Raw genomic sequence first — 11,810 nt, forward strand, 5'->3', positions numbered from 1 at the left:
TAAATTATTGTTTTTGAACTATGGAATTTATTTGCTGAATATTCATGTGCTTCTTTATTTAATTTGTCTAACCGGGCAGCACAAAATGTTATATGTTCATATCTTGTTAAGATAAATAAGACACTACAGGGAGCACAGAGAATATTATTTGAATTTTACTGCGCATCTGATCCAATCATACTTTGTCAAACAAGAAAATTTACAACTATTACTATGGAAATCAGTGAGAAATGTGTTCCAATATTTTACATTTATTTGAAATATGAATGCACAATTGCATACCACCATGCAGTTAAATCTAATTGAGTTGTTCTATGAAGCAGACAAAAGCTTATTTTTATCCAGTTGTAACATTTGAATAATTATACGTTCGTACATACAGGAATATCATCATATACAACTTTAAACTGAGTTTACATTTATGTCCGCTTAAATCAGCTGGCAAATGTAGTGTGACAAGTAAAAAGTGATTAAAACATTATATATGCCCTAATTCGATTACATCGCAAATTTATTGAATTATACTTTTTACCGTGATAAATCGTAACTTCCCAAATTGAAATTCTCTCTTAAATGTTTAGAAGGTACAATCTAATGCAATGTGTGTTTCTCTTTAAGAGGTACTTTACACGTTAACCTTTTAAATATTCATGGAAATGTTTATCTGACAGTTCATGTAACTTGTGAAATACGGCGTTTAAATACCTCTGCTGATTCAGCGAAATCTCATTGTCTGTGTATCCAATAGTATAAAAACGACTCGGCTACAGATGAACATTTGCATTTATGGAATATTTTGCAAAAACAACAATCATATTGATCATTGAGTTAAAGGGATAGACAGCCAGAATTGTGGACAAATATAAACAAAATTCTTTAAGTCATCGTTAAACAATACTTCTCATCCTTACTGATACGCTTAGTTAAAGCAGACAGTTTCTTCCTATTACTTTGACGATGTGGGTACGCTTTTTATGCTTTTGCTAACCTGGCCTACATATAACAGGTTAGAACAAAACCTCTGCACTATATTTTGTCTCGATGTACATGTACATGTGCAACTAATGTTAAGGCTTAGCGTCCTATTTTGAGAAATGTGCAACTTATGTTAAGGCTTAGCGTCCTATTTTGAGAAAAATATTTCAAACAACGCCAAATCACAGAACGAAAATTAAACAACGTATAAAACATGTATATTACTCTACAAAACAATTGCCAATTTACTTATATGTGCATTGAATTTCGGAAAAAGACTGCATGAAGGGGACTCACTTGTGGACAGTTCAATGTCTTTGAAAGTTCACCAGTTACACAGAACTGTTACATACCTTTGTTTTGATGCATTTGCAATTACTTGCTAGAGCTGAAATTTCACATAACTAGGTGGAACGTAGTTTTCAGCAATTGTTTATTTTTATTGTGCCCCCCATGAGTGGTGGGGGCATATAGATTTGGTCTTGTCCGTGCATCCGTGCGTGCGTCCGTCCGTCCGTGCGTCCGTCCATCCGTCCGTCCGGCCGAAGTTCGTGACGCGCCTAGCTCGAAAAGTATTTGATATAAATTGATGAAACCTTGCATGAGTCTTTATCATGATATGAACTTGCGCACCTCCTATTTTTCGTCTGGCTCGGCCCCCTATTTTCAGAGTTATGGCCCCTGAAATAGTCAAAAATGCACATTTTTACCTTGTGACACGCCTAGCTCAAAAAGTATTTGATATAGATTCATGAAACCTTGCATGAGTCTTAATCATGATATGAACTTGCGCCCCTCCTATTTTTCATCTGGCTCCGTCCCCTATTTTCAGAGTTATGCCCCCTTAAATAGTCAAAAATGCACATTTTCACCTTGTGACACGCCTAGCTCAAAAAGTATTTGATATAGATTCATGAAACCTTGCATGAGTCTTAATCATGATATGAACTTGCGCACCTCCTATTTTTCATCTGGCTCCACCCCCTATTTTCAGAGTTATGACCCCTGAAATAGTCAAAAATGCACATTTTCACCTAGTGACATGACTAGCTCAAAAGGTATTTGATATAGATTCATGAAACCTTGCATGAGTCTTAATCATGATATGAACTTGCGCACCTCCTATTTTTTATTTGGGTCCACCCCCTATTTTTAGAGTTATGGCCCCTGAAATAGTCAAAAATGTACATTTTCACCTTGTGACACACCTAGCTCAAAAAATATTTAATATAAATGGTTGAAAACTTGCATAAGTCTTTATCATGATATAAACTTCCACACCTTTAAATTTTTGGCTGGCTCCACCCACTTTTTTATAGTTATGGCCCCTGAAATAGTAAAAAAATGCACTTCTTCACCTAATTATGTGCCTAGCTCAAAAAGTATTTAGATGTAAATTCAGGAAACCTTGCTGGAGTCTTTATCGTGATGTGACCTTACACACTTGGCATTCTTCTTGAGAATCTTAGCTCTTATTACAGAGTTATGGCCCTTGAAATAGCCAAAATAGTGGATTTTTGTTTGTGATGCTCATAGCTCAAAAGTAATGAATCCTTTGCATAAAATGTTTGTTGAGGCTTTACCCCATTAAGACTGCAAACATTTGAATTATTGCCCCTTAATTGTGACATATGTACCAGTGGGGAGTAGTTATATAAATACCGCAGCGGAGCCCTATTTCACCTAATTTAACATTCAGTCCCCGGTCCAGACTGACCAATGTCAGACAATTTAAAATCTACAGGTTTTAAACCCAGTAAAAACCAACTAAAAAGTTTTAAATACATATGATATAGATGAGTTTACAGATAAATATATTGTTTGAAAGAAAGAAGATTTACTGATAATATAAATCCTCATTATGTTACAACAAAAAACGGGGAGAAAAATGATAAGGGCTACTTGTTCATCTTGTGGAAAAATGAATCAAAGTTTGTTAAAAGTACAGGGGGTAATTTAGTATTCACAAAGCAATGTTACCTTTATTACCTAAGAAAGGTTTAACACTTCCAGGATATAATTATGTGGGCCAGGAAATCCCCTAGATAATGGACCCCTGTCAATGAACTGGATGCAGTATGTATGGACCATGATTTTTGCTATGACAGTGGTGTAAAAAAGGGTACATGTGATAAGCAAATGCTTTCCAATTTAAATAAACTAAATCAAAAACATTTGGAGGAAAAGATTGCAAAACATTTAGTTGTAAAACCAGCTATCAAACGAAAAACACACTTGGTCTCGGACAAAAATCAAAAAAAAACGGGAAAAAGGGGGTAGAGTATACCCCGGAATCACATGGAGCGATGATTAGCAGAAGAATTACACAAACACAATTAAAGAAAATTTATGAAAGAAGAAGTGATAGTTAATGATATTGATGATCTTGGTCAGCTGATTTAGTTGACATGCAAGCTTTTTCAAAATATAATAAAGGAGTAAAGTACTTGTTAACCGTTATTGATATATTTAGTAAATATGCTTGGGTTATTCCATTAAAGAATAAAACTGGAGAATCTGTTACTGAAGCATTTGAAAAAAATAATTTTAGAAGGACGATTACCAGTAATTTATGGGTAGATGAAGGAAAAGAATTTTATAATAAAAAGTTTGAATCATTTTTGAATAAAAATAAGATTAATATGTACCATACATTTAATGAAGGAAAGGCTGTTAGTAATAGAAAGATTTAATAGAAGTTTAAAAAGATAATGTGGAAATATTTTACAGCAAATAATACTTATACTTATTTAGATAAGTTGCAGGATATGGTTGATAAATATAACAAAACAAAACATTCTAGTATAAAAATGACACACAACCGAAGCTAGTAAAAACTTAAATAAGGTACTGTTTACTTTAATTTATATGGTGATTTAAAAAATACCAAAAAGTAAAACAAAATTTAAAATTGGTGATCGAGTTCGCTTAAGCAAACTTAAAAGACATTTTGAAAAAGGATATCACCAAACTGGACAGAGGAAATATTTATAATTTATGGAATTATAATACAAATCCCAGAACATACACTATAAAAGATTTAAATGATGAAATAATTCAAGGTTCATTTTATGAACAAGAACTTTTACCTACTACACAAGAGATTTTTAGAATAGAAAAAGTTATTAGACGAGACTATAAGAAAAAACAAGCTTTAGTAAAATGGAAAGGTTACAATGAAAAATTTAATAGTTGGGTACCATTTAATGAATTGAAAGAAATTTAATTTAAAAAATATATTATATAAATGAGTCATAAAAATTTAATTTCTAATAATGGAATAGAAACAATAGATCAGTTAATCATTCACTTAACCAAACTAGCTGCTGCTTACAGAAAAGTTATAAATTTTGTGGGAGAGTAAGTACCGGATTTATATTACAGCAGGTGTTTTGGTTGTTCAGCTGCATTAGCACTTGTTCCAGCTATTCCTATATTTGTAGCAGTTGCTGGCGCTGTTCCATCAGTAATTACCATATTTACTAACAGACTAAAACTTGACGACAAGAAATTTATTTTAAAAGCACATCATCACAAAATAAAACAACTAATAACAAAAGCACGGATTGGAAAAGTAAATAAAGAAGAAGAGAAACAAGTTATTCAGGATATTTTTATATACTATTAGAATGCAGAAAGAAAAAAAATATCAATGCCTTTGAAACGTATATGAAGGAATTTAAACTTAACGGATATAAAAGTAAAAAAGAAGAAGAGTTATATTAACTTAATTAAAGATTTTTTCTATAAGTATTTTATATAAATGAGAAAAATTATATCAGTTGAAGGTAATATTGCATCAGGAAAAAGTACGTTTTTAGATATTATTAAAGAATATAATCCTAATTTTAATATAATTCCAGAACCAATTCACGAATGGCAAAATGTTATGGACCAAGTTATAATTCATATAACCTTTTGAACTTGCTGCTCAAGAACCTTCCAAATATTTATTTCCTTTTCAGCTAACAACTTTAAACAGTCATATAAAAATGTTATCTTCTGCTAAAACAGTTTGATGGTGTTTCTATCCTTGACGTTGTTATTTAACTAACAGTAACGTTTTTACAAAACAACATCACGACAACGGTGTTATAAATGACCCGAGTGAGGGCAGTATACAATCTTTTCTTAACTGATCATATTATAAAACCATACGGAAAAATCAAATTGATGGATTGTTTATGTTAAAACCGACCCAGAAATATGCTTTAAAAGGCTTCAAAAAAGAAACAGAACGGAAGAAAAGATGAGTTGGTTTAGATTATTTAGAAAAACTACACAAAATCACGAAGATGGTTAAACAGAATGTTTCAAGAAGGTATTTAAAATTGTAACAGTTGATAACAATTTAGAAAAAATGACTTTAAAATCTTATTCAAAAGATAAGATAATATTACCTATTTTTTAAATGTTCTTTAGATGCGTTTTTAGAGATTTTTTCTATAAGTATATTATATATAGATGGTTAATAGAAGGTAGATAGAAATGATTATGTCAAAATTATCTAGCACTTTAGGAGAAATAATGAATCCAGACAAAAATTCATATAAGAAAGTTCTTAAAAGAAGAAAAGTTATTAAATCAAAACTTGATCAAATAGTTAGCGATGAATATAAAAATCATGTTATTGATAAATTACAAAATGTTATAGATCCTTATCTTTTAAAAAATAAATTATTTGAATGGAAACTGTGGTTGTCTATTAACTGAAGAAGAAAAATGCTGAAAGATTATGTGATTGTCCCAGACCAAATAATCTTCGAAACAATCTAAAAAAGTTATTGTAACCGACTGTGATACTAATGAAGAAAAAACATATAAAGCAATTATGCAGCTTCTAAAGACCTTGGTATTAATTCTGGGTTAATAACAATGTGCTGCAAAGGAGAAAACGAGTAAAATGTGGAATATCAAAAACTAATGGAAAAAGATATAAATTTAAATATTTATTTCTTCTAAAGATAATTTAAAACTTATTTATTTATTATTTTTTAATTATTTTTTTAATCCTTTTTTGCTTAACGAATTTTATTTTCTAAATATAATATATAGATGGAAATCGAGAGATCTACAAAACAATATTATAAGAAATTTGAAATTAAAATTACATATAGACAAGATCCAAAGAATCAATTATATTTAACTATAAACAACTCTTATGAAATACTTAATCTGAACTTAAAACTTTAAAAGGTTATAAAAATAAACGTTGTTTTAAAATAACTTTTGCAAAAATGGATAATAAACTGATACAATATATAAATCAGCTTATTTTCAATCAAAGGCTTTAGAAATTATTAACACAAACGAAATAAAAAGAACTTTACATCAAGCTTTTGAAGAAACAATAAATAGAATTGGTAATTGGATTTCTGAAGGAAGTGGCTGGAGAATAGAGTCAGTTGATGCTCATTATATAAATAGATATCATATAGTCCATTGGCTGCTTCAAGTTATTTAGAATTACCAAAATCATTACAAAATTCAATGAAAGGATTAATAAATATAAAGAATGATGATAACGAATGTTTTAGATGGTGTCATTTAGCTTACAAATTTCCTGTAACAAAACATTCTGAAAGAGTTTCAAATTATAAAAAAACATATAAACGATCTTGATTATACTGGAATTAAATTTCCTGTTACATTAAATCAAATACCTAAAATTGAAATTTTAAATGAAATATCATTTAATATATTTGGTTATGAAGAAAATAGTATTTATCCATTGTACATATCAAAATATCATTTTTCTGAAAGATGTGACATGTTATTAATTACCAACGAAAACAACAACATTATGTTTGGATAATAGACTTTAATAGATTAATGTTTAACAAAACCAAAGATCAACATAAAAAACATTTTTGTAAATCATGTTTACAGAATTTTTCACAAGAAAGAATATTAAATGAACATATTCCAAATTGTTTAGCTATTAATGGTACCCAAGGTGTAAAAATGCCAAAAGAGGGAAGTAAAGTACAATTTAAAAATTATCATCAAGGTTTAGCAGTACCTTTTGTAATTTATGCTGATTTTGAATCAATAACTAAAAAAGTTCTAACTGCTTTACCATCAACTGAATCTTCATTTACTGAACCATATCAAAATCATATAGATTGTGGTTACGGCTATAAAGTTGTTTGTTGTTATGACGATAAATATACTAAACCAACCCAGATTTATAGAGGTCCTAATGCAGTTTATAAGCACTGCGAAAAAAGAGATAATATACGGGAGTGTACGGGATCCCGTATATTACCCATATACGGGAAGAAATACGGGAAAACTAAAATACGGGCGTGTACGGGGCTTGTATATTTAAAAGTCCGTATACTAATAAAATACGGATTTCCGTATACTATGAAATACGGAATTCTTAGTATACGATACCCCGTATATTATTGAAATACGGGAAATTCTAAAAAGGGTTATTCTGATCGTATACAACACCGTATATTCCGTATATGTCTGGTGTACGGGAATACATAAATCCGTATATTACGAAAATACGGGACGTATATTTCCCGTATATGTTTCATATACAACCCGTATATTTCCCGTATATTCTGGATATACGGGATATGTATAGTTTGTATATTTCGAAAATACAGGGATTAAATTTCCCGTATATTTTCGTATACAACTCCGTATATTTCCCGTTATATGCCGGAAATAGGGGATTTAAATAATTTGTAATTTTCGAAAATACGGCACGTATATGTCCCGTATATGCTTGGTGTACAACTCCGTATTTTTCCCCGTATATGCCAAAATACGGGATTTAAATAATTTGTATATTTTAAAAAATACGGACTTATATTCCCGTATATTCTTTGTATACAACTCCGTATATTTCCCGTATATTCTGGATATACGGGGTATGTATAGTTTGTATATTTTGAAAATACAGGGATTAAATTTCCCGTATATTCTTCGTATACAACTCCGTATATTTCCCGTATATGCCGGAAATACGGGATTTAAATAATTTGTATATTTCGAAAATACGGCACGTATATGTCCGTATATCCCTTGGTATACAACTCCGTATATTTCCCGTATATGCCGGAAATACGGGGTTTAAATAACTTATATATTTCAAAAATACGGATGCAATCAATATGTGTAGTGAAAATTATATTCTCCGGCCATTTCAAAGGTCAACGTTTCGCATGTTTTCGAACTTGTACGTGTATGTAGAATGAATGCCAATATTGAAAGAAAGAAATGTTTAATACTAATATGACATGAACTGAAAAAAGCATTCACGGACCAAAACAGGTATAAATTTAAAATCAAACATGAATGAATCCATCATTTCATCTAGCGCGTTCCCGATTTATTTGAACATTTAATCTAAATAGCCGATTGAGAAAAGAAAATGATTGATCAATTCACCCCTATTTATTTGTAGTGATAAATACATCCGTTGATCATCGCCATTGTAAAAATCTAATGCAAGCATAAATTAACTGTTTTTTCTGCACATTTCCAACGCTTGTGCATACAATGCAATATTTATAGAAAAAGAGGAAATAATCCATTTATATTTTGTACTGAAAAGTATATAAGACATGTATTGATACTTTACTTTGAAATCAATTCTAATATTTTTACAGACGAAAAATAATCGATATAATGTGTCTGCGTCCAAAAGATTCGAACAAGCGCCTTTCATATGAAATATTTTACTTTTCTGTGCGCACGAGTTAGCTACCACGTGCGTATGTGGTAATTCACACGTGTGCGGGTGATAACTATCACGTGCGCATAGTGACAGCACGTTATACTACCATGTGCCCATGTAATAACTAACAACGTGCGCACGTGTTAGCTGATCAATGAAAAGCGTGAAAGATCTGCAATTTTTCTAAATGGATGTCTTTCATAAGGAAGTGTTATTTATAGTTAGCTGTAATTTACGAAGAAGTGTTTCTTGTTTATGAAAAAAAAGGCTGATATCTCGATTAGTTTCGTTGGTAATATTTCACGTTCGCACGTGTCAGCTAACAACTGCGAACGTGATAGCTATCACATGCGAACGTGTTAGCTAAGATAGTTATTACGTGCGCACGTGTTAATCAACACATTCGCACGTGGTATCTAACATGTGTGAATGTGGTGCTAACACGTGTGCACGTGATAAATAAAATGTTTCCTATGTCCCCTCTATTCCACTGTAGTATACACTGTGGCAGACTATTTTATTTCTCGTGGATGTAGGGTCCTTTAGTATTGACCTAGCACATGTGAATATTTCGTATATATTCCATAAATTCATTTTCAATGTCCAAACATAAATAGCGATACAAATATTACATATATAATTCTTAGTTGATATTATACTATCGCATGTGCAGGTAGCTGGGCGGCAAAGCGTTTAGCTGCCAATATCAGGGTAGTGGGTTAGAGCTTTGGCCATACCTTTTCCCCTAAATTTATTTACAAACTTTCCACTTATTTGTCAAACGCACCGTGATATTTATAGTCCATTTATTAAAAGTTATCATATTCACCCGTTGTAAAAAAGTCAATTATTTAAAATATTGTAGACAACAAGAACGACACATTACCAGTCACAAGCGTAGTAAAAAAATAAATACTTTAAGAGAAAAAATAAAATTTATAAAGATAAAACAGGTAGCGATAACATCACATTACTTTACTTTAAAGCAATGATAACCGTGGTAACGTTGATGGCGTGACACTGATTGACTGTATAAAATACAAATATTGCTTAAAATTAACGAAAACGCTCGAAAAATATTGGCAAAGATTAATGAGGGTCTTTCATTAAATCAAATGATATAAGCATTTACACTGATTTACCCATCTCCAGGAAAATAAACTGTACATATAATTTCTGCCGAACAGTTTTACTGCAACATTAATTGATAATAATTGTATGTATATTAACTAAATCAGATAGATAGCCCATGTACCCTAAGCCTGGTAACCCAGTCTGACAATTTCTAATATTTTTCTACCTGCAAATTGACAATATCAGAAACTCGATGAATGCCAATTAACACAAATTTAGCGCAAATTAATTGGGATCTTTAATGCATACAGATATAGGTATCCAATCAGTTGAGAACACGCTTCGTCACGCTTCGCGCGTTCGTATATCCCGAAGCGATAACATCGGCTCAAGTGACCGCACGCGATAATCTGTATATTGCATATTTCAGAGGAAAGGAAGTCACGAGTAAGTACTTATTTGATTTATGTTTTAATTTTTTATAACTGATTTTTTTTGTGACAAACCAGACCATGAATTATATTTCAATTAATCGGAAACATGGGTTGCTTTTTATTGCTTAACAAATTCAGAAGCGTCAAAAAGGTCAGTTTAATTTTGTAATCTTAATATAAAAAAGAAATTCAGAATAGCCGTTAAGTAGTTCATTCATTCATTCATTCGATTGATCATTTCTTCACAACTAATCATTTAACTATTATTTCATTCATTCTTTCATCCGTTTAGTCTACAAGGATGTCAGTCACCAAATGTTGATGTTGCAAGTGTTTGAAATAAAAAAAATATCGTGCAAAAATCATTTGATGAATACCATTTGGGTTAAACGAGATTAAAGTTGAAAGGACAAAAACAACTCCAGATAGTTTATTTCGTAGAAGCTAGGTAGCCGAGGCTAGCTTAAGAATGAATAAGGCGGCCGCACGTCATTCTTCGATTAAAACTGGAATCTCGGAAAAGCATTAATAAAGTTAATAATTACAATCTTTTATTTTTAGAAAATGGGTACCGGTAATCTGACAAAATAACGCTTTTTTCTAGAGGGCACTTTTGCAAAAAATTACAAATCTCTTGCCTCTGTCTAGAGAGAAAAAAGTTTTTCTCTGCGAAAATATCAATGTCAGTATGAAGAAATTAATACTATTACAGATTATTTTATCTCTACAGACTTTGTAAGTCTATGTAAGCGATTGTCTGCGTATTTATTTTTTCAAAGTATTATATAAAAAAGGTTGGTAATAATAACAATTTATATTATGTAGAATTTGATTATTAATCTGAAAGTTATAAGAATTTTATAGTGACCTAAAATACATACATACTATAGATCTTTTGCATTACCAATTTTTAGTAACATCTTTAAAACCGATAAAGCGGGAGAACAAATAATCCAATTTGTTTGATTTCCGTACAAAGTGTTGTTGTTGTAACACGGGGGTGGGGGTGGGGTGAATCGATAACTAATAGCTTTGGTCATTATATTTTTTTATCTGATGCATTTACAGGCAACGGTTTACTAACGATGTACTTGAATGAAGTTTTTAAATTAATATTAAAGTGAAATGCGGAACAAGTCGAATATGTATATAATACTTTATTTATTGTCAAAATAAAGTAATATTTAGTAATATGAATATGGTATCTAACATATTTAAAATCGTTACATATTATTCATCTAAAACAAACATTTACTTTCAGGACCATACATGTACAAACAATAAGTAATTGCTCAGCTTAGTCTGTTATTTTAAATCGATTTTCAACGGACCATTTTGACATTTTTAACAAATTAAAGTTGACGATATTCCGATTGACTGGTATTTTTTCAGTTCTCTGTTTTACGCCATTTTACAGCTGTAAATCTTCAAAATTGACCACAAACGTCTTTTTTTTCAGCAGGGCGCAAAATGATGTACTAAACAGGTTAACCATAAAACCATAAAATTTAAAGTACCTATCACTTGTAGTAAGTGGGTTATCATATTTTTATGACCCAGCTTGAAACAACACTGACCGGATATTTCTTATCCCCAGGCAATATTGTAATACACAATGAAATTTAAAGGGT

Source organism: Mercenaria mercenaria, chromosome 5 (genome assembly GCF_021730395.1).
Source record: "Mercenaria mercenaria strain notata chromosome 5, MADL_Memer_1, whole genome shotgun sequence".
In the NCBI taxonomy this organism is placed as follows: domain Eukaryota; kingdom Metazoa; phylum Mollusca; class Bivalvia; order Venerida; family Veneridae; genus Mercenaria; species Mercenaria mercenaria.